The following is a 14,554-nucleotide window of genomic DNA, read 5'->3' on the forward strand; positions in this document are numbered from 1 at the left end:
TCACGGCGGAATGAGCCTTTCAAAAGGCTTACAACACCTGGTATTCCCAGGAAGTCTCCCATCCAAGTACTAACCAGGCCCGACACTGCTTGGCTTCCGAGATCGGACGAGATCGGGCGTGCTCAGCGTGGTGTGGCCGTAAGCTGCAAGAGCTCGTCAAACTATGCCATTTTGTACATCTCCATCATCTCCATCTCCAAGATAGAAGAATGCCGTGTCTCTTTTTTTGGTTGTGGTCGCTTTTTTTTTTTTGTCACGGCGGAATGAGCCTTTCAAAAGGCTTACAACACCTGGTATTCCCAGGAAGTCTCCCATCCAAGTACTAACCAGGCCCGACACTGCTTGGCTTCCGAGATCGGACGAGATCGGGCGTGCTCAGCGTGGTGTGGCCGTAAGCTGCAAGAGCTCGTCAAACTATGCCATTTTGTACATCTCCATCATCTCCATCTCCAAGATAGAAGAATGCCGTGTCTCTTTTTTTGGTTGTGGTCGCTTTTTTTTTTTTGTCACGGCGGAATGAGCCTTTCAAAAGGCTTACAACACCTGGTATTCCCAGGAAGTCTCCCATCCAAGTACTAACCAGGCCCGACACTGCTTGGCTGCCGAGATCGGACGAGATCGGGCGTGCTCAGCGTGGTGTGGCCGTAAGCTGCAAGAGCTCGTCAAACTATGCCATTTTGTACATCTCCATCATCTCCATCTCCAAGATAGAAGAATGCCGTGTCTCTTTTTTTGGTTGTGGTCGCTTTTTTTTTTTTGTCACGGCGGAATGAGCCTTTCAAAAGGCTTACAACACCTGGTATTCCCAGGAAGTCTCCCATCCAAGTACTAACCAGGCCCGACACTGCTTGGCTTCCGAGATCGGACGAGATCGGGCGTGCTCAGCGTGGTGTGGCCGTAAGCTGCAAGAGCTCGTCAAACTATGCCATTTTGTACATCTCCATCATCTCCATCTCCAAGATAGAAGAATGCCGTGTCTCTTTTTTTGGTTGTGGTCGCTTTTTTTTTTTTGTCACGGCGGAATGAGCCTTTCAAAAGGCTTACAACACCTGGTATTCCCAGGAAGTCTCCCATCCAAGTACTAACCAGGCCCGACACTGCTTGGCTTCCGAGATCGGACGAGATCGGGCGTGCTCAGCGTGGTGTGGCCGTAAGCTGCAAGAGCTCGTCAAACTATGCCATTTTGTACATCTCCATCATCTCCATCTCCAAGATAGAAGAATGCCGTGTCTCTTTTTTTGGTTGTGGTCGCTTTTTTTTTTTTTGTCACGGCGGAATGAGCCTTTCAAAAGGCTTACAACACCTGGTATTCCCAGGAAGTCTCCCATCCAAGTACTAACCAGGCCCGACACTGCTTAGCTTCCGAGATCGGGCGTGCTCAGCGTGGTGTGGCCGTAAGCTGCAAGAGCTCGTCAAACTATGCCATTTTGTACATCTCCATCATCTCCATCTCCAAGATAGAAGAATGCCGTGTCTCTTTTTTTGGTTGTGGTCGCTTTTTTTTTTTTGTCACGGCGGAATGAGCCTTTCAAAAGGCTTACAACACCTGGTATTCCCAGGAAGTCTCCCATCCAAGTACTAACCAGGCCCGACACTGCTTGGCTTCCGAGATCGGACGAGATCGGGCGTGCTCAGCGTGGTGTGGCCGTAAGCTGCAAGAGCTCGTCAAACTATGCCATTTTGTACATCTCCATCATCTCCATCTCCAAGATAGAAGAATGCCGTGTCTCTTTTTTTGGTTGTGGTCGCTTTTTTTTTTTTGTCACGGCGGAATGAGCCTTTCAAAAGGCTTACAACACCTGGTATTCCCAGGAAGTCTCCCATCCAAGTACTAACCAGGCCCGACACTGCTTGGCTTCCGAGATCGGACGAGATCGGGCGTGCTCAGCGTGGTGTGGCCGTAAGCTGCAAGAGCTCGTCAAACTATGCCATTTTGTACATCTCCATCATCTCCATCTCCAAGATAGAAGAATGCCGTGTCTCTTTTTTTGGTTGTGGTCGCTTTTTTTTTTTTTGTCACGGCGGAATGAGCCTTTCAAAAGGCTTACAACACCTGGTATTCCCAGGAAGTCTCCCATCCAAGTACTAACCAGGCCCGACACTGCTTAGCTTCCGAGATCGGGCGTGCTCAGCGTGGTGTGGCCGTAAGCTGCAAGAGCTCGTCAAATTATGCCATTTTGTACATCTCCATCATCTCCATCTCCAAGATAGAAGAATGCCGTGTCTCTTTTTTTGGTTGTGGTCGCTTTTTTTTTTTTGTCACGGCGGAATGAGCCTTTCAAAAGGCTTACAACACCTGGTATTCCCAGGAAGTCTCCCATCCAAGTACTAACCAGGCCCGACACTGCTTGGCTTCCGAGATCGGACGAGATCGGGCGTGCTCAGCGTGGTGTGGCCGTAAGCTGCAAGAGCTCGTCAAACTATGCCATTTTGTACATCTCCATCATCTCCATCTCCAAGATAGAAGAATGCCGTGTCTCTTTTTTTGGTTGTGGTCGCTTTTTTTTTTTTGTCACGGCGGAATGAGCCTTTCAAAAGGCTTACAACACCTGGTATTCCCAGGAAGTCTCCCATCCAAGTACTAACCAGGCCCGACACTGCTTGGCTTCCGAGATCGGACGAGATCGGGCGTGCTCAGCGTGGTGTGGCCGTAAGCTGCAAGAGCTCGTCAAACTATGCCATTTTGTACATCTCCATCATCTCCATCTCCAAGATAGAAGAATGCCGTGTCTCTTTTTTTGGTTGTGGTCGCTTTTTTTTTTTTGTCACGGCGGAATGAGCCTTTCAAAAGGCTTACAACACCTGGTATTCCCAGGAAGTCTCCCATCCAAGTACTAACCAGGCCCGACACTGCTTGGCTTCCGAGATCGGACGAGATCGGGCGTGCTCAGCGTGGTGTGGCCGTAAGCTGCAAGAGCTCGTCAAACTATGCCATTTTGTACATCTCCATCATCTCCATCTCCAAGATAGAAGAATGCCGTGTCTCTTTTTTTGGTTGTGGTCGCTTTTTTTTTTTTGTCACGGCGGAATGAGCCTTTCAAAAGGCTTACAACACCTGGTATTCCCAGGAAGTCTCCCATCCAAGTACTAACCAGGCCCGACACTGCTTGGCTGCCGAGATCGGACGAGATCGGGCGTGCTCAGCGTGGTGTGGCCGTAAGCTGCAAGAGCTCGTCAAACTATGCCATTTTGTACATCTCCATCATCTCCATCTCCAAGATAGAAGAATGCCGTGTCTCTTTTTTTGGTTGTGGTCGCTTTTTTTTTTTTGTCACGGCGGAATGAGCCTTTCAAAAGGCTTACAACACCTGGTATTCCCAGGAAGTCTCCCATCCAAGTACTAACCAGGCCCGACACTGCTTGGCTTCCGAGATCGGACGAGATCGGGCGTGCTCAGCGTGGTGTGGCCGTAAGCTGCAAGAGCTCGTCAAACTATGCCATTTTGTACATCTCCATCATCTCCATCTCCAAGATAGAAGAATGCCGTGTCTCTTTTTTTGGTTGTGGTCGCTTTTTTTTTTTTGTCACGGCGGAATGAGCCTTTCAAAAGGCTTACAACACCTGGTATTCCCAGGAAGTCTCCCATCCAAGTACTAACCAGGCCCGACACTGCTTGGCTTCCGAGATCGGACGAGATCGGGCGTGCTCAGCGTGGTGTGGCCGTAAGCTGCAAGAGCTCGTCAAACTATGCCATTTTGTACATCTCCATCATCTCCATCTCCAAGATAGAAGAATGCCGTGTCTCTTTTTTTGGTTGTGGTCGCTTTTTTTTTTTTTTTCACGGCGGATGAGCCTTTCAAAAGGCTTACAACACCTGGTATTCCCAGGAAGTCTCCCATCCAAGTACTAACCAGGCCCGACACTGCTTGGCTTCCGAGATCGGACGAGATCGGGCGTGCTCAGCGTGGTGTGGCCGTAAGCTGCAAGAGCTCGTCAAACTATGCCATTTTGTACATCTCCATCATCTCCATCTCCAAGATAGAAGAATGCCGTGTCTCTTTTTTTGGTTGTGGTCGCTTTTTTTTTGTTGTCACGGCGGAATGAGCCTTTCAAAAGGCTTACAACACCTGGTATTCCCAGGAAGTCTCCCATCCAAGTACTAACCAGGCCCGACACTGCTTGGCTTCCGAGATCGGACGAGATCGGGCGTGCTCAGCGTGGTGTGGCCGTAAGCTGCAAGAGCTCGTCAAACTATGCCATTTTGTACATCTCCATCATCTCCATCTCCAAGATAGAAGAATGCCGTGTCTCTTTTTTTGGTTGTGGTCGCTTTTTTTTTGTTGTCACGGCGGAATGAGCCTTTCAAAAGGCTTACAACACCTGGTATTCCCAGGAAGTCTCCCATCCAAGTACTAACCAGGCCCGACACTGCTTGGCTTCCGAGATCGGACGAGATCGGGCGTGCTCAGCGTGGTGTGGCCGTAAGCTGCAAGAGCTCGTCAAACTATGCCATTTTGTACATCTCCATCATCTCCATCTCCAAGATAGAAGAATGCCGTGTCTCTTTTTTTGGTTGTGGTCGCTTTTTTTTTTTTTTCACGGCGGATGAGCCTTTCAAAAGGCTTACAACACCTGGTATTCCCAGGAAGTCTCCCATCCAAGTACTAACCAGGCCCGACACTGCTTGGCTTCCGAGATCGGACGAGATCGGGCGTGCTCAGCGTGGTGTGGCCGTAAGCTGCAAGAGCTCGTCAAACTATGCCATTTTGTACATCTCCATCATCTCCATCTCCAAGATAGAAGAATGCCGTGTCTCTTTTTTTGGTTGTGGTCGCTTTTTTTTTGTTGTCACGGCGGAATGAGCCTTTCAAAAGGCTTACAACACCTGGTATTCCCAGGAAGTCTCCCATCCAAGTACTAACCAGGCCCGACACTGCTTGGCTTCCGAGATCGGACGAGATCGGGCGTGCTCAGCGTGGTGTGGCCGTAAGCTGCAAGAGCTCGTCAAACTATGCCATTTTGTACATCTCCATCATCTCCATCTCCAAGATAGAAGAATGCCGTGTCTCTTTTTTTGGTTGTGGTCGCTTTTTTTTTTTTGTCACGGCGGAATGAGCCTTTCAAAAGGCTTACAACACCTGGTATTCCCAGGAAGTCTCCCATCCAAGTACTAACCAGGCCCGACACTGCTTGGCTTCCGAGATCGGACGAGATCGGGCGTGCTCAGCGTGGTGTGGCCGTAAGCTGCAAGAGCTCGTCAAACTATGCCATTTTGTACATCTCCATCATCTCCATCTCCAAGATAGAAGAATGCCGTGTCTCTTTTTTTGGTTGTGGTCGCTTTTTTTTTTTTGTCACGGCGGAATGAGCCTTTCAAAAGGCTTACAACACCTGGTATTCCCAGGAAGTCTCCCATCCAAGTACTAACCAGGCCCGACACTGCTTGGCTTCCGAGATCGGACGAGATCGGGCGTGCTCAGCGTGGTGTGGCCGTAAGCTGCAAGAGCTCGTCAAACTATGCCATTTTGTACATCTCCATCATCTCCATCTCCAAGATAGAAGAATGCCGTGTCTCTTTTTTTGGTTGTGGTCGCTTTTTTTTTTTTGTCACGGCGGAATGAGCCTTTCAAAAGGCTTACAACACCTGGTATTCCCAGGAAGTCTCCCATCCAAGTACTAACCAGGCCCGACACTGCTTGGCTTCCGAGATCGGACGAGATCGGGCGTGCTCAGCGTGGTGTGGCCGTAAGCTGCAAGAGCTCGTCAAACTATGCCATTTTGTACATCTCCATCATCTCCATCTCCAAGATAGAAGAATGCCGTGTCTCTTTTTTTGGTTGTGGTCGCTTTTTTTTTTTTGTCACGGCGGAATGAGCCTTTCAAAAGGCTTACAACACCTGGTATTCCCAGGAAGTCTCCCATCCAAGTACTAACCAGGCCCGACACTGCTTGGCTGCCGAGATCGGACGAGATCGGGCGTGCTCAGCGTGGTGTGGCCGTAAGCTGCAAGAGCTCGTCAAACTATGCCATTTTGTACATCTCCATCATCTCCATCTCCAAGATAGAAGAATGCCGTGTCTCTTTTTTTGGTTGTGGTCGCTTTTTTTTTTTTGTCACGGCGGAATGAGCCTTTCAAAAGGCTTACAACACCTGGTATTCCCAGGAAGTCTCCCATCCAAGTACTAACCAGGCCCGACACTGCTTGGCTTCCGAGATCGGACGAGATCGGGCGTGCTCAGCGTGGTGTGGCCGTAAGCTGCAAGAGCTCGTCAAACTATGCCATTTTGTACATCTCCATCATCTCCATCTCCAAGATAGAAGAATGCCGTGTCTCTTTTTTTGGTTGTGGTCGCTTTTTTTTTTTTGTCACGGCGGAATGAGCCTTTCAAAAGGCTTACAACACCTGGTATTCCCAGGAAGTCTCCCATCCAAGTACTAACCAGGCCCGACACTGCTTGGCTTCCGAGATCGGACGAGATCGGGCGTGCTCAGCGTGGTGTGGCCGTAAGCTGCAAGAGCTCGTCAAACTATGCCATTTTGTACATCTCCATCATCTCCATCTCCAAGATAGAAGAATGCCGTGTCTCTTTTTTTGGTTGTGGTCGCTTTTTTTTTTTTTGTCACGGCGGAATGAGCCTTTCAAAAGGCTTACAACACCTGGTATTCCCAGGAAGTCTCCCATCCAAGTACTAACCAGGCCCGACACTGCTTAGCTTCCGAGATCGGGCGTGCTCAGCGTGGTGTGGCCGTAAGCTGCAAGAGCTCGTCAAACTATGCCATTTTGTACATCTCCATCATCTCCATCTCCAAGATAGAAGAATGCCGTGTCTCTTTTTTTGGTTGTGGTCGCTTTTTTTTTTTTGTCACGGCGGAATGAGCCTTTCAAAAGGCTTACAACACCTGGTATTCCCAGGAAGTCTCCCATCCAAGTACTAACCAGGCCCGACACTGCTTGGCTTCCGAGATCGGACGAGATCGGGCGTGCTCAGCGTGGTGTGGCCGTAAGCTGCAAGAGCTCGTCAAACTATGCCATTTTGTACATCTCCATCATCTCCATCTCCAAGATAGAAGAATGCCGTGTCTCTTTTTTTGGTTGTGGTCGCTTTTTTTTTTTTGTCACGGCGGAATGAGCCTTTCAAAAGGCTTACAACACCTGGTATTCCCAGGAAGTCTCCCATCCAAGTACTAACCAGGCCCGACACTGCTTGGCTTCCGAGATCGGACGAGATCGGGCGTGCTCAGCGTGGTGTGGCCGTAAGCTGCAAGAGCTCGTCAAACTATGCCATTTTGTACATCTCCATCATCTCCATCTCCAAGATAGAAGAATGCCGTGTCTCTTTTTTTGGTTGTGGTCGCTTTTTTTTTTTTTTTCACGGCGGATGAGCCTTTCAAAAGGCTTACAACACCTGGTATTCCCAGGAAGTCTCCCATCCAAGTACTAACCAGGCCCGACACTGCTTGGCTTCCGAGATCGGACGAGATCGGGCGTGCTCAGCGTGGTGTGGCCGTAAGCTGCAAGAGCTCGTCAAACTATGCCATTTTGTACATCTCCATCATCTCCATCTCCAAGATAGAAGAATGCCGTGTCTCTTTTTTTGGTTGTGGTCGCTTTTTTTTTGTTGTCACGGCGGAATGAGCCTTTCAAAAGGCTTACAACACCTGGTATTCCCAGGAAGTCTCCCATCCAAGTACTAACCAGGCCCGACACTGCTTGGCTTCCGAGATCGGACGAGATCGGGCGTGCTCAGCGTGGTGTGGCCGTAAGCTGCAAGAGCTCGTCAAACTATGCCATTTTGTACATCTCCATCATCTCCATCTCCAAGATAGAAGAATGCCGTGTCTCTTTTTTTGGTTGTGGTCGCTTTTTTTTTGTTGTCACGGCGGAATGAGCCTTTCAAAAGGCTTACAACACCTGGTATTCCCAGGAAGTCTCCCATCCAAGTACTAACCAGGCCCGACACTGCTTGGCTTCCGAGATCGGACGAGATCGGGCGTGCTCAGCGTGGTGTGGCCGTAAGCTGCAAGAGCTCGTCAAACTATGCCATTTTGTACATCTCCATCATCTCCATCTCCAAGATAGAAGAATGCCGTGTCTCTTTTTTTGGTTGTGGTCGCTTTTTTTTTTTTTTTCACGGCGGATGAGCCTTTCAAAAGGCTTACAACACCTGGTATTCCCAGGAAGTCTCCCATCCAAGTACTAACCAGGCCCGACACTGCTTGGCTTCCGAGATCGGACGAGATCGGGCGTGCTCAGCGTGGTGTGGCCGTAAGCTGCAAGAGCTCGTCAAACTATGCCATTTTGTACATCTCCATCATCTCCATCTCCAAGATAGAAGAATGCCGTGTCTCTTTTTTTGGTTGTGGTCGCTTTTTTTTTGTTGTCACGGCGGAATGAGCCTTTCAAAAGGCTTACAACACCTGGTATTCCCAGGAAGTCTCCCATCCAAGTACTAACCAGGCCCGACACTGCTTGGCTTCCGAGATCGGACGAGATCGGGCGTGCTCAGCGTGGTGTGGCCGTAAGCTGCAAGAGCTCGTCAAACTATGCCATTTTGTACATCTCCATCATCTCCATCTCCAAGATAGAAGAATGCCGTGTCTCTTTTTTTGGTTGTGGTCGCTTTTTTTTTTTTGTCACGGCGGAATGAGCCTTTCAAAAGGCTTACAACACCTGGTATTCCCAGGAAGTCTCCCATCCAAGTACTAACCAGGCCCGACACTGCTTGGCTTCCGAGATCGGACGAGATCGGGCGTGCTCAGCGTGGTGTGGCCGTAAGCTGCAAGAGCTCGTCAAACTATGCCATTTTGTACATCTCCATCATCTCCATCTCCAAGATAGAAGAATGCCGTGTCTCTTTTTTTGGTTGTGGTCGCTTTTTTTTTTTTGTCACGGCGGAACGAGCCTTTCAAAAGGCTTACAACACCTGGTATTCCCAGGAAGTCTCCCATCCAAGTACTAACCAGGCCCGACACTGCTTGGCTTCCGAGATCGGACGAGATCGGGCGTGCTCAGCATGGTGTGGCCGTAAGCTGCAAGAGCTCGTCAAACTATGCCATTTTGTACATCTCCATCATCTCCATCTCCAAGATAGAAGAATGCCGTGTCTCTTTTTTTGGTTGTGGTCGCTTTTTTTTTTTTTGTCACGGCGGAATGAGCCTTTCAAAAGGCTTACAACACCTGGTATTCCCAGGAAGTCTCCCATCCAAGTACTAACCAGGCCCGACACTGCTTGGCTTCCGAGATCGGACGAGATCGGGCGTGCTCAGCGTGGTGTGGCCGTAAGCTGCAAGAGCTCGTCAAACTATGCCATTTTGTACATCTCCATCATCTCCATCTCCAAGATAGAAGAATGCCGTGTCTCTTTTTTTGGTTGTGGTCGCTTTTTTTTTTTTGTCACGGCGGAATGAGCCTTTCAAAAGGCTTACAACACCTGGTATTCCCAGGAAGTCTCCCATCCAAGTACTAACCAGGCCCGACACTGCTTGGCTTCCGAGATCGGACGAGATCGGGCGTGCTCAGCGTGGTGTGGCCGTAAGCTGCAAGAGCTCGTCAAACTATGCCATTTTGTACATCTCCATCATCTCCATCTCCAAGATAGAAGAATGCCGTGTCTCTTTTTTTGGTTGTGGTCGCTTTTTTTTTTTTTGTCACGGCGGAATGAGCCTTTCAAAAGGCTTACAACACCTGGTATTCCCAGGAAGTCTCCCATCCAAGTACTAACCAGGCCCGACACTGCTTGGCTTCCGAGATCGGACGAGATCGGGCGTGCTCAGCGTGGTGTGGCCGTAAGCTGCAAGAGCTCGTCAAACTATGCCATTTTGTACATCTCCATCATCTCCATCTCCAAGATAGAAGAATGCCGTGTCTCTTTTTTTGGTTGTGGTCGCTTTTTTTTTTTTTGTCACGGCGGAATGAGCCTTTCAAAAGGCTTACAACACCTGGTATTCCCAGGAAGTCTCCCATCCAAGTACTAACCAGGCCCGACACTGCTTGGCTTCCGAGATCGGACGAGATCGGGCGTGCTCAGCGTGGTGTGGCCGTAAGCTGCAAGAGCTCGTCAAACTATGCCATTTTGTACATCTCCATCATCTCCATCTCCAAGATAGAAGAATGCCGTGTCTCTTTTTTTGGTTGTGGTCGCTTTTTTTTTTTTGTCACGGCGGAATGAGCCTTTCAAAAGGCTTACAACACCTGGTATTCCCAGGAAGTCTCCCATCCAAGTACTAACCAGGCCCGACACTGCTTGGCTTCCGAGATCGGACGAGATCGGGCGTGCTCAGCGAGGTGTGGCCGTAAGCTGCAAGAGCTCGTCAAACTATGCCATTTTGTACATCTCCATCATCTCCATCTCCAAGATAGAAGAATGCCGTGTCTCTTTTTTTGGTTGTGGTCGCTTTTTTTTTTTTTGTCACGGCGGAATGAGCCTTTCAAAAGGCTTACAACACCTGGTATTCCCAGGAAGTCTCCCATCCAAGTACTAACCAGGCCCGACACTGCTTGGCTTCCGAGATCGGACGAGATCGGGCGTGCTCAGCGTGGTGTGGCCGTAAGCTGCAAGACCTCGTCAAACTATGCCATTTTGTACATCTCCATCATCTCCATCTCCAAGATAGAAGAATGCCGTGTCTCTTTTTTTGGTTGTGGTCGCTTTTTTTTTGTTGTCACGGAATGAGCCTTTCAAAAGGCTTACAACACCTGGTATTCCCAGGAAGTCTCCCATCCAAGTACTAACCAGGTCCGACACTGCTTGGCTTCCGAGATCGGACGAGATCGGGCGTGCTCAGCGTGGTGTGGCCGTAAGCTGCAAGAGCTCGTCAAACTATGCCATTTTGTACATCTCCATCATCTCCATCTCCAAGATAGAAGAATGCCGTGTCTCTTTTTTTGGTTGTGGTCGCTTTTTTTTTTTTGTCACGGCGGAATGAGCCTTTCAAAAGGCTTACAACACCTGGTATTCCCAGGAAGTCTCCCATCCAAGTACTAACCAGGCCCGACACTGCTTGGCTTCCGAGATCGGACGAGATCGGGCGTGCTCAGCGTGGTGTGGCCGTAAGCTGCAAGAGCTCGTCAAACTATGCCATTTTGTACATCTCCATCATCTCCATCTCCAAGATAGAAGAATGCCGTGTCTCTTTTTTTGGTTGTGGTCGCTTTTTTTTTTTTGTCACGGCGGAATGAGCCTTTCAAAAGGCTTACAACACCTGGTATTCCCAGGAAGTCTCCCATCCAAGTACTTACCAGGCCCGACACTGCTTGGCTTCCGAGATCGGACGAGATCGGGCGTGCTCAGCGTGGTGTGGCCGTAAGCTGCAAGAGCTCGTCAAACTATGCCATTTTGTACATCTCCATCATCTCCATCTCCAAGATAGAAGAATGCCGTGTCTCTTTTTTTGGTTGTGGTCGCTTTTTTTTTGTTGTCACGGAATGAGCCTTTCAAAAGGCTTACAACACCTGGTATTCCCAGGAAGTCTCCCATCCAAGTACTAACCAGGCCCGACACTGCTTGGCTTCCGAGATCGGACGAGATCGGGCGTGCTCAGCGTGGTGTGGCCGTAAGCTGCAAGAGCTCGTCAAACTATGCCATTTTGTACATCTCCATCATCTCCATCTCCAAGATAGAAGAATGCCGTGTCTCTTTTTTTGGTTGTGGTCGCTTTTTTATTGTAGTCACGGAATGAGCCTTTCAAAAGGCTTACAACACCTGGTATTCCCAGAAAGTCTCCCATCCAAGTACTAACCAGGCCCGACACTGCTTGGCTTCCGAGATCGGACGAGATCGGGCGTGCTCAGCGTGGTGTGGCCGTAAGCTGCAAGAGCTCGTCAAACTATGCCATTTTGTACATCTCCATCATCTCCATCTCCAAGATAGAAGAATGCCGTGTCTCTTTTTTTGGTTGTGGTCGCTTTTTTTTTTTTGTCACGGCGGAATGAGCCTTTCAAAAGGCTTACAACACCTGGTATTCCCAGGAAGTCTCCCATCCAAGTACTAACCAGGCCCGACACTGCTTGGCTTCCGAGATCGGACGAGATCGGGCGTGCTCAGCGTGGTGTGGCCGTAAGCTGCAAGAGCTCGTCAAACTATGCCATTTTGTACATCTCCATCATCTCCATCTCCAAGATAGAAGAATGCCGTGTCTCTTTTTTTGGTTGTGGTCGCTTTTTTTTTTTTGTCACGGCGGAATGAGCCTTTCAAAAGGCTTACAACACCTGGTATTCCTAGGAAGTCTCCCATCCAAGTACTAACCAGGCCCGACACTGCTTGGCTTCCGAGATCGGACGAGATCGGGCGTGCTCAGCGTGGTGTGGCCGTAAGCTGCAAGAGCTCGTCAAACTATGCCATTTTGTACATCTCCATCATCTCCATCTCCAAGATAGAAGAATGCCGTGTCTCTTTTTTTGGTTGTGGTCGCTTTTTTTTTGTTGTCATGGAATGAGCCTTTCAAAAGGCTTACAACACCTGGTATTCCCAGGAAGTCTCCCATCCAAGTACTAACCAGGCCCGACACTGCTTGGCTTCCGAGATCGGACGAGATCGGGCGTGCTCAGCGTGGTGTGGCCGTAAGCTGCAAGAGCTCGTCAAACTATGCCATTTTGTACATCTCCATCATCTCCATCTCCAAGATAGAAGAATGCCGTGTCTCTTTTTTTGGTTGTGGTCGCTTTTTTTTTTTGTCACGGCGGAATGAGCCTTTCAAAAGGCTTACAACACCTGGTATTCGCAGGAAGTCTCCCATCCAAGTACTAACCAGGCCCGACACTGCTTGGCTTCCGAGATCGGACGAGATCGGGCGTGCTCAGCGTGGTGTGGCCGTAAGCTGCAACAGCTCGTCAAACTATGCCATTTTGTACATCTCCATCATCTCCATCTCCAAGATAGAAGAATGCCGTGTCTCTTTTTTTGGTTGTGGTCGCTTTTTTTTTGTTGTCACGGAATGAGCCTTTCAAAAGGCTTACAACACCTGGTATTCCCAGGAAGTCTCCCATCCAAGTACTAACCAGGCCCGACACTGCTTGGCTTCCGAGATCGGACGAGATCGGGCGTGCTCAGCGTGGTGTGGCCGTAAGCTGCAAGAGCTCGTCAAACTATGCCATTTTGTACATCTCCATCATCTCCATCTCCAAGATAGAAGAATGCCGTGTCTCTTTTTTTGGTTGTGGTCGCTTTTTTTTTTTTGTCACGGCGGAATGAGCCTTTCAAAAGGCTTACAACACCTGGTATTCCCAGGAAGTCTACCATCCAAGTACTAACCAGGCCCGACACTGCTTGGCTTCCGAGATCGGACGAGATCGGGCGTGCTCAGCGTGGTGTGGCCGTAAGCTGCAACAGCTCGTCAAACTATGCCATTTTGTACATCTCCATCATCTCCATCTCCAAGATAGAAGAATGCCGTGTCTCTTTTTTTGGTTGTGGTCGCTTTTTTTTTTTTTTTAAGGCGGAACGAGCCTTTCAAAAGGCTTACAACACCTGGTATTCCCAGGAAGTCTCCCATCCAAGTACTAACCAGGCCCGACACTGCTTGGCTTCCGAGATCGGACGAGATCGGGCGTGCTCAGCGTGGTGTGGCCGTAAGCTGCAAGAGCTCGTCAAACTATGCCATTTTGTACATCTCCATCATCTCCATCTCCAAGATAGAAGAATGCCGTGTCTCTTTTTTTGGTTGTGGTCGCTTTTTTTTTTTTGTCACGGCGGAATGAGCCTTTCAAAAGGCTTACAACACCTGGTATTCCCAGGAAGTCTCCCATCCAAGTACTAACCAGGCCCGACACTGCTTGGCTTCCGAGATCGGACGAGATCGGGCGTGCTCAGCGTGGTGTGGCCGTAAGCTGCAAGAGCTCGTCAAACTATGCCATTTTGTACATCTCCATCATCTCCATCTCCAAGATAGAAGAATGCCGTGTCTCTTTTTTTGGTTGTGGTCGCTTTTTTTTTTTGTCACGGCGGAATGAGCCTTTCAAAAGGCTTACAACACCTGGTATTCCCAGGAAGTCTCCCATCCAAGTACTAACCAGGCCCGACACTGCTTGGCTTCCGAGATCGGACGAGATCGGGCGTGCTCAGCGTGGTGTGGCCGTAAGCTGGAAGAGCTCGTCAAACTATGCCATTTTGTACATCTCCATCATCTCCATCTCCAAGATAGAAGAATGCCGTGTCTCTTTTTTTGGTTGTGGTCGCTTTTTTTTTTTTGTCACGGCGGAACGAGCCTTTCAAAAGGCTTACAACTCCTGGTATTCCCAGGAAGTCTCCCATCCAAGTACTAACCAGGCCCGACACTGCTTGGCTTCCGAGATCGGACGAGATCGGGCGTGCTCAGCGTGGTGTGGCCGTAAGCTGCAAGAGCTCGTCAAACTATGCCATTTTGTACATCTCCATCATCTCCATCTCCAAGATAGAAGAATGCCGTGTCTCTTTTTTTGGTTGTGGTCGCTTTTTTTTTTTTGTCACGGCGGAATGAGCCTTTCAAAAGGCTTACAACACCTGGTATTCCCAGGAAGTCTCCCATCCAAGTACTAACCAGGCCCGACACTGCTTGGCTTCCGAGATCGGAGATCGGGCGTGCTCAGCGTGGTGTGGCCGTAAGCTGCAAGAGCTCGTCAAACTATGCCATTTTGTAC

At 49.4% G+C, this 14,554-nt stretch overlaps 54 non-coding genes and 4 pseudogenes across 54 annotated transcripts; all 58 read right to left on the reverse strand.

Annotated features, from left to right (window-relative positions):
- Positions 1-25: 25 nt before the first annotated feature.
- Positions 26-144, reverse strand: LOC146327633 (5S ribosomal RNA). The gene has a single exon (XR_014770168.1). It is a non-coding gene; the product is annotated as a 5S ribosomal RNA (ribosomal RNA).
- A 134-nt stretch (positions 145-278) lies between these two features.
- On the reverse strand, positions 279-397 carry LOC146327634 (5S ribosomal RNA). Its single transcript, XR_014770169.1, has one exon. It is a non-coding gene; the product is annotated as a 5S ribosomal RNA (ribosomal RNA).
- Positions 398-531: 134 nt separating this feature from the next.
- On the reverse strand, positions 532-650 carry LOC146327635 (5S ribosomal RNA). The gene has a single exon (XR_014770520.1). It is a non-coding gene; the product is annotated as a 5S ribosomal RNA (ribosomal RNA).
- A 134-nt stretch (positions 651-784) lies between these two features.
- LOC146327636 (5S ribosomal RNA) lies at positions 785-903 on the reverse strand. The gene has a single exon (XR_014770170.1). It is a non-coding gene; the product is annotated as a 5S ribosomal RNA (ribosomal RNA).
- A 134-nt stretch (positions 904-1,037) lies between these two features.
- On the reverse strand, positions 1,038-1,156 carry LOC146327637 (5S ribosomal RNA). The gene has a single exon (XR_014770172.1). It is a non-coding gene; the product is annotated as a 5S ribosomal RNA (ribosomal RNA).
- Positions 1,157-1,291: 135 nt separating this feature from the next.
- Positions 1,292-1,400, reverse strand: LOC146327638 (5S ribosomal RNA; annotated as a pseudogene).
- Positions 1,401-1,534: 134 nt separating this feature from the next.
- LOC146327639 (5S ribosomal RNA) lies at positions 1,535-1,653 on the reverse strand. The gene has a single exon (XR_014770173.1). It is a non-coding gene; the product is annotated as a 5S ribosomal RNA (ribosomal RNA).
- Positions 1,654-1,787: 134 nt separating this feature from the next.
- On the reverse strand, positions 1,788-1,906 carry LOC146327640 (5S ribosomal RNA). The gene has a single exon (XR_014770174.1). It is a non-coding gene; the product is annotated as a 5S ribosomal RNA (ribosomal RNA).
- A 135-nt stretch (positions 1,907-2,041) lies between these two features.
- Positions 2,042-2,150, reverse strand: LOC146327641 (5S ribosomal RNA; annotated as a pseudogene).
- Positions 2,151-2,284: 134 nt separating this feature from the next.
- Positions 2,285-2,403, reverse strand: LOC146327642 (5S ribosomal RNA). Its single transcript, XR_014770175.1, has one exon. It is a non-coding gene; the product is annotated as a 5S ribosomal RNA (ribosomal RNA).
- Positions 2,404-2,537: 134 nt separating this feature from the next.
- Positions 2,538-2,656, reverse strand: LOC146327643 (5S ribosomal RNA). The gene has a single exon (XR_014770176.1). It is a non-coding gene; the product is annotated as a 5S ribosomal RNA (ribosomal RNA).
- Positions 2,657-2,790: 134 nt separating this feature from the next.
- On the reverse strand, positions 2,791-2,909 carry LOC146327644 (5S ribosomal RNA). Its single transcript, XR_014770178.1, has one exon. It is a non-coding gene; the product is annotated as a 5S ribosomal RNA (ribosomal RNA).
- A 134-nt stretch (positions 2,910-3,043) lies between these two features.
- LOC146327645 (5S ribosomal RNA) lies at positions 3,044-3,162 on the reverse strand. Its single transcript, XR_014770521.1, has one exon. It is a non-coding gene; the product is annotated as a 5S ribosomal RNA (ribosomal RNA).
- A 134-nt stretch (positions 3,163-3,296) lies between these two features.
- On the reverse strand, positions 3,297-3,415 carry LOC146327646 (5S ribosomal RNA). Its single transcript, XR_014770179.1, has one exon. It is a non-coding gene; the product is annotated as a 5S ribosomal RNA (ribosomal RNA).
- Positions 3,416-3,549: 134 nt separating this feature from the next.
- LOC146327647 (5S ribosomal RNA) lies at positions 3,550-3,668 on the reverse strand. The gene has a single exon (XR_014770180.1). It is a non-coding gene; the product is annotated as a 5S ribosomal RNA (ribosomal RNA).
- A 134-nt stretch (positions 3,669-3,802) lies between these two features.
- LOC146327648 (5S ribosomal RNA) lies at positions 3,803-3,921 on the reverse strand. Its single transcript, XR_014770181.1, has one exon. It is a non-coding gene; the product is annotated as a 5S ribosomal RNA (ribosomal RNA).
- Positions 3,922-4,055: 134 nt separating this feature from the next.
- On the reverse strand, positions 4,056-4,174 carry LOC146327649 (5S ribosomal RNA). The gene has a single exon (XR_014770182.1). It is a non-coding gene; the product is annotated as a 5S ribosomal RNA (ribosomal RNA).
- Positions 4,175-4,308: 134 nt separating this feature from the next.
- LOC146327650 (5S ribosomal RNA) lies at positions 4,309-4,427 on the reverse strand. Its single transcript, XR_014770184.1, has one exon. It is a non-coding gene; the product is annotated as a 5S ribosomal RNA (ribosomal RNA).
- A 133-nt stretch (positions 4,428-4,560) lies between these two features.
- Positions 4,561-4,679, reverse strand: LOC146327651 (5S ribosomal RNA). Its single transcript, XR_014770185.1, has one exon. It is a non-coding gene; the product is annotated as a 5S ribosomal RNA (ribosomal RNA).
- Positions 4,680-4,813: 134 nt separating this feature from the next.
- Positions 4,814-4,932, reverse strand: LOC146327652 (5S ribosomal RNA). Its single transcript, XR_014770186.1, has one exon. It is a non-coding gene; the product is annotated as a 5S ribosomal RNA (ribosomal RNA).
- A 134-nt stretch (positions 4,933-5,066) lies between these two features.
- Positions 5,067-5,185, reverse strand: LOC146327653 (5S ribosomal RNA). Its single transcript, XR_014770187.1, has one exon. It is a non-coding gene; the product is annotated as a 5S ribosomal RNA (ribosomal RNA).
- A 134-nt stretch (positions 5,186-5,319) lies between these two features.
- Positions 5,320-5,438, reverse strand: LOC146327654 (5S ribosomal RNA). Its single transcript, XR_014770188.1, has one exon. It is a non-coding gene; the product is annotated as a 5S ribosomal RNA (ribosomal RNA).
- Positions 5,439-5,572: 134 nt separating this feature from the next.
- LOC146327655 (5S ribosomal RNA) lies at positions 5,573-5,691 on the reverse strand. The gene has a single exon (XR_014770189.1). It is a non-coding gene; the product is annotated as a 5S ribosomal RNA (ribosomal RNA).
- A 134-nt stretch (positions 5,692-5,825) lies between these two features.
- LOC146327656 (5S ribosomal RNA) lies at positions 5,826-5,944 on the reverse strand. Its single transcript, XR_014770522.1, has one exon. It is a non-coding gene; the product is annotated as a 5S ribosomal RNA (ribosomal RNA).
- A 134-nt stretch (positions 5,945-6,078) lies between these two features.
- LOC146327657 (5S ribosomal RNA) lies at positions 6,079-6,197 on the reverse strand. Its single transcript, XR_014770190.1, has one exon. It is a non-coding gene; the product is annotated as a 5S ribosomal RNA (ribosomal RNA).
- Positions 6,198-6,331: 134 nt separating this feature from the next.
- On the reverse strand, positions 6,332-6,450 carry LOC146327658 (5S ribosomal RNA). The gene has a single exon (XR_014770191.1). It is a non-coding gene; the product is annotated as a 5S ribosomal RNA (ribosomal RNA).
- A 135-nt stretch (positions 6,451-6,585) lies between these two features.
- LOC146327659 (5S ribosomal RNA) lies at positions 6,586-6,694 on the reverse strand (annotated as a pseudogene).
- Positions 6,695-6,828: 134 nt separating this feature from the next.
- Positions 6,829-6,947, reverse strand: LOC146327660 (5S ribosomal RNA). The gene has a single exon (XR_014770192.1). It is a non-coding gene; the product is annotated as a 5S ribosomal RNA (ribosomal RNA).
- Positions 6,948-7,081: 134 nt separating this feature from the next.
- Positions 7,082-7,200, reverse strand: LOC146327661 (5S ribosomal RNA). Its single transcript, XR_014770193.1, has one exon. It is a non-coding gene; the product is annotated as a 5S ribosomal RNA (ribosomal RNA).
- A 134-nt stretch (positions 7,201-7,334) lies between these two features.
- Positions 7,335-7,453, reverse strand: LOC146327662 (5S ribosomal RNA). Its single transcript, XR_014770195.1, has one exon. It is a non-coding gene; the product is annotated as a 5S ribosomal RNA (ribosomal RNA).
- A 134-nt stretch (positions 7,454-7,587) lies between these two features.
- Positions 7,588-7,706, reverse strand: LOC146327663 (5S ribosomal RNA). Its single transcript, XR_014770196.1, has one exon. It is a non-coding gene; the product is annotated as a 5S ribosomal RNA (ribosomal RNA).
- Positions 7,707-7,840: 134 nt separating this feature from the next.
- LOC146327664 (5S ribosomal RNA) lies at positions 7,841-7,959 on the reverse strand. The gene has a single exon (XR_014770197.1). It is a non-coding gene; the product is annotated as a 5S ribosomal RNA (ribosomal RNA).
- A 134-nt stretch (positions 7,960-8,093) lies between these two features.
- Positions 8,094-8,212, reverse strand: LOC146327665 (5S ribosomal RNA). The gene has a single exon (XR_014770198.1). It is a non-coding gene; the product is annotated as a 5S ribosomal RNA (ribosomal RNA).
- Positions 8,213-8,346: 134 nt separating this feature from the next.
- LOC146327666 (5S ribosomal RNA) lies at positions 8,347-8,465 on the reverse strand. Its single transcript, XR_014770199.1, has one exon. It is a non-coding gene; the product is annotated as a 5S ribosomal RNA (ribosomal RNA).
- A 134-nt stretch (positions 8,466-8,599) lies between these two features.
- LOC146327667 (5S ribosomal RNA) lies at positions 8,600-8,718 on the reverse strand. Its single transcript, XR_014770200.1, has one exon. It is a non-coding gene; the product is annotated as a 5S ribosomal RNA (ribosomal RNA).
- A 134-nt stretch (positions 8,719-8,852) lies between these two features.
- Positions 8,853-8,971, reverse strand: LOC146327668 (5S ribosomal RNA). The gene has a single exon (XR_014770544.1). It is a non-coding gene; the product is annotated as a 5S ribosomal RNA (ribosomal RNA).
- A 135-nt stretch (positions 8,972-9,106) lies between these two features.
- LOC146327669 (5S ribosomal RNA) lies at positions 9,107-9,225 on the reverse strand. Its single transcript, XR_014770201.1, has one exon. It is a non-coding gene; the product is annotated as a 5S ribosomal RNA (ribosomal RNA).
- A 134-nt stretch (positions 9,226-9,359) lies between these two features.
- On the reverse strand, positions 9,360-9,478 carry LOC146327670 (5S ribosomal RNA). Its single transcript, XR_014770202.1, has one exon. It is a non-coding gene; the product is annotated as a 5S ribosomal RNA (ribosomal RNA).
- Positions 9,479-9,613: 135 nt separating this feature from the next.
- On the reverse strand, positions 9,614-9,732 carry LOC146327671 (5S ribosomal RNA). The gene has a single exon (XR_014770203.1). It is a non-coding gene; the product is annotated as a 5S ribosomal RNA (ribosomal RNA).
- Positions 9,733-9,867: 135 nt separating this feature from the next.
- Positions 9,868-9,986, reverse strand: LOC146327672 (5S ribosomal RNA). The gene has a single exon (XR_014770204.1). It is a non-coding gene; the product is annotated as a 5S ribosomal RNA (ribosomal RNA).
- Positions 9,987-10,120: 134 nt separating this feature from the next.
- LOC146327673 (5S ribosomal RNA) lies at positions 10,121-10,239 on the reverse strand. Its single transcript, XR_014770495.1, has one exon. It is a non-coding gene; the product is annotated as a 5S ribosomal RNA (ribosomal RNA).
- Positions 10,240-10,374: 135 nt separating this feature from the next.
- On the reverse strand, positions 10,375-10,493 carry LOC146327674 (5S ribosomal RNA). The gene has a single exon (XR_014770206.1). It is a non-coding gene; the product is annotated as a 5S ribosomal RNA (ribosomal RNA).
- Positions 10,494-10,624: 131 nt separating this feature from the next.
- Positions 10,625-10,743, reverse strand: LOC146327675 (5S ribosomal RNA). Its single transcript, XR_014770552.1, has one exon. It is a non-coding gene; the product is annotated as a 5S ribosomal RNA (ribosomal RNA).
- A 134-nt stretch (positions 10,744-10,877) lies between these two features.
- Positions 10,878-10,996, reverse strand: LOC146327676 (5S ribosomal RNA). The gene has a single exon (XR_014770207.1). It is a non-coding gene; the product is annotated as a 5S ribosomal RNA (ribosomal RNA).
- Positions 10,997-11,130: 134 nt separating this feature from the next.
- LOC146327677 (5S ribosomal RNA) lies at positions 11,131-11,249 on the reverse strand. The gene has a single exon (XR_014770503.1). It is a non-coding gene; the product is annotated as a 5S ribosomal RNA (ribosomal RNA).
- Positions 11,250-11,380: 131 nt separating this feature from the next.
- On the reverse strand, positions 11,381-11,499 carry LOC146327678 (5S ribosomal RNA). Its single transcript, XR_014770208.1, has one exon. It is a non-coding gene; the product is annotated as a 5S ribosomal RNA (ribosomal RNA).
- Positions 11,500-11,630: 131 nt separating this feature from the next.
- Positions 11,631-11,749, reverse strand: LOC146327679 (5S ribosomal RNA). Its single transcript, XR_014770501.1, has one exon. It is a non-coding gene; the product is annotated as a 5S ribosomal RNA (ribosomal RNA).
- Positions 11,750-11,883: 134 nt separating this feature from the next.
- Positions 11,884-12,002, reverse strand: LOC146327680 (5S ribosomal RNA). The gene has a single exon (XR_014770209.1). It is a non-coding gene; the product is annotated as a 5S ribosomal RNA (ribosomal RNA).
- Positions 12,003-12,136: 134 nt separating this feature from the next.
- Positions 12,137-12,255, reverse strand: LOC146327681 (5S ribosomal RNA). Its single transcript, XR_014770555.1, has one exon. It is a non-coding gene; the product is annotated as a 5S ribosomal RNA (ribosomal RNA).
- Positions 12,256-12,386: 131 nt separating this feature from the next.
- LOC146327682 (5S ribosomal RNA) lies at positions 12,387-12,505 on the reverse strand. The gene has a single exon (XR_014770210.1). It is a non-coding gene; the product is annotated as a 5S ribosomal RNA (ribosomal RNA).
- Positions 12,506-12,638: 133 nt separating this feature from the next.
- Positions 12,639-12,757, reverse strand: LOC146327683 (5S ribosomal RNA). Its single transcript, XR_014770553.1, has one exon. It is a non-coding gene; the product is annotated as a 5S ribosomal RNA (ribosomal RNA).
- A 131-nt stretch (positions 12,758-12,888) lies between these two features.
- Positions 12,889-13,007, reverse strand: LOC146327684 (5S ribosomal RNA). Its single transcript, XR_014770211.1, has one exon. It is a non-coding gene; the product is annotated as a 5S ribosomal RNA (ribosomal RNA).
- Positions 13,008-13,141: 134 nt separating this feature from the next.
- On the reverse strand, positions 13,142-13,260 carry LOC146327685 (5S ribosomal RNA). The gene has a single exon (XR_014770015.1). It is a non-coding gene; the product is annotated as a 5S ribosomal RNA (ribosomal RNA).
- A 134-nt stretch (positions 13,261-13,394) lies between these two features.
- On the reverse strand, positions 13,395-13,513 carry LOC146327686 (5S ribosomal RNA). The gene has a single exon (XR_014770212.1). It is a non-coding gene; the product is annotated as a 5S ribosomal RNA (ribosomal RNA).
- A 134-nt stretch (positions 13,514-13,647) lies between these two features.
- Positions 13,648-13,766, reverse strand: LOC146327687 (5S ribosomal RNA). Its single transcript, XR_014770213.1, has one exon. It is a non-coding gene; the product is annotated as a 5S ribosomal RNA (ribosomal RNA).
- Positions 13,767-13,899: 133 nt separating this feature from the next.
- Positions 13,900-14,018, reverse strand: LOC146327688 (5S ribosomal RNA). Its single transcript, XR_014770214.1, has one exon. It is a non-coding gene; the product is annotated as a 5S ribosomal RNA (ribosomal RNA).
- Positions 14,019-14,152: 134 nt separating this feature from the next.
- Positions 14,153-14,271, reverse strand: LOC146327689 (5S ribosomal RNA). The gene has a single exon (XR_014770014.1). It is a non-coding gene; the product is annotated as a 5S ribosomal RNA (ribosomal RNA).
- Positions 14,272-14,405: 134 nt separating this feature from the next.
- LOC146327690 (5S ribosomal RNA) lies at positions 14,406-14,521 on the reverse strand (annotated as a pseudogene).
- Between the last annotated feature and the right edge of the window lie 33 nt (positions 14,522-14,554).

This window comes from Lutjanus erythropterus, chromosome 4, assembly GCF_056507025.1.
Source record: "Lutjanus erythropterus isolate fLutEry1 chromosome 4, fLutEry1.hap2, whole genome shotgun sequence".
Taxonomy (NCBI): domain Eukaryota; kingdom Metazoa; phylum Chordata; class Actinopteri; order Lutjaniformes; family Lutjanidae; genus Lutjanus; species Lutjanus erythropterus.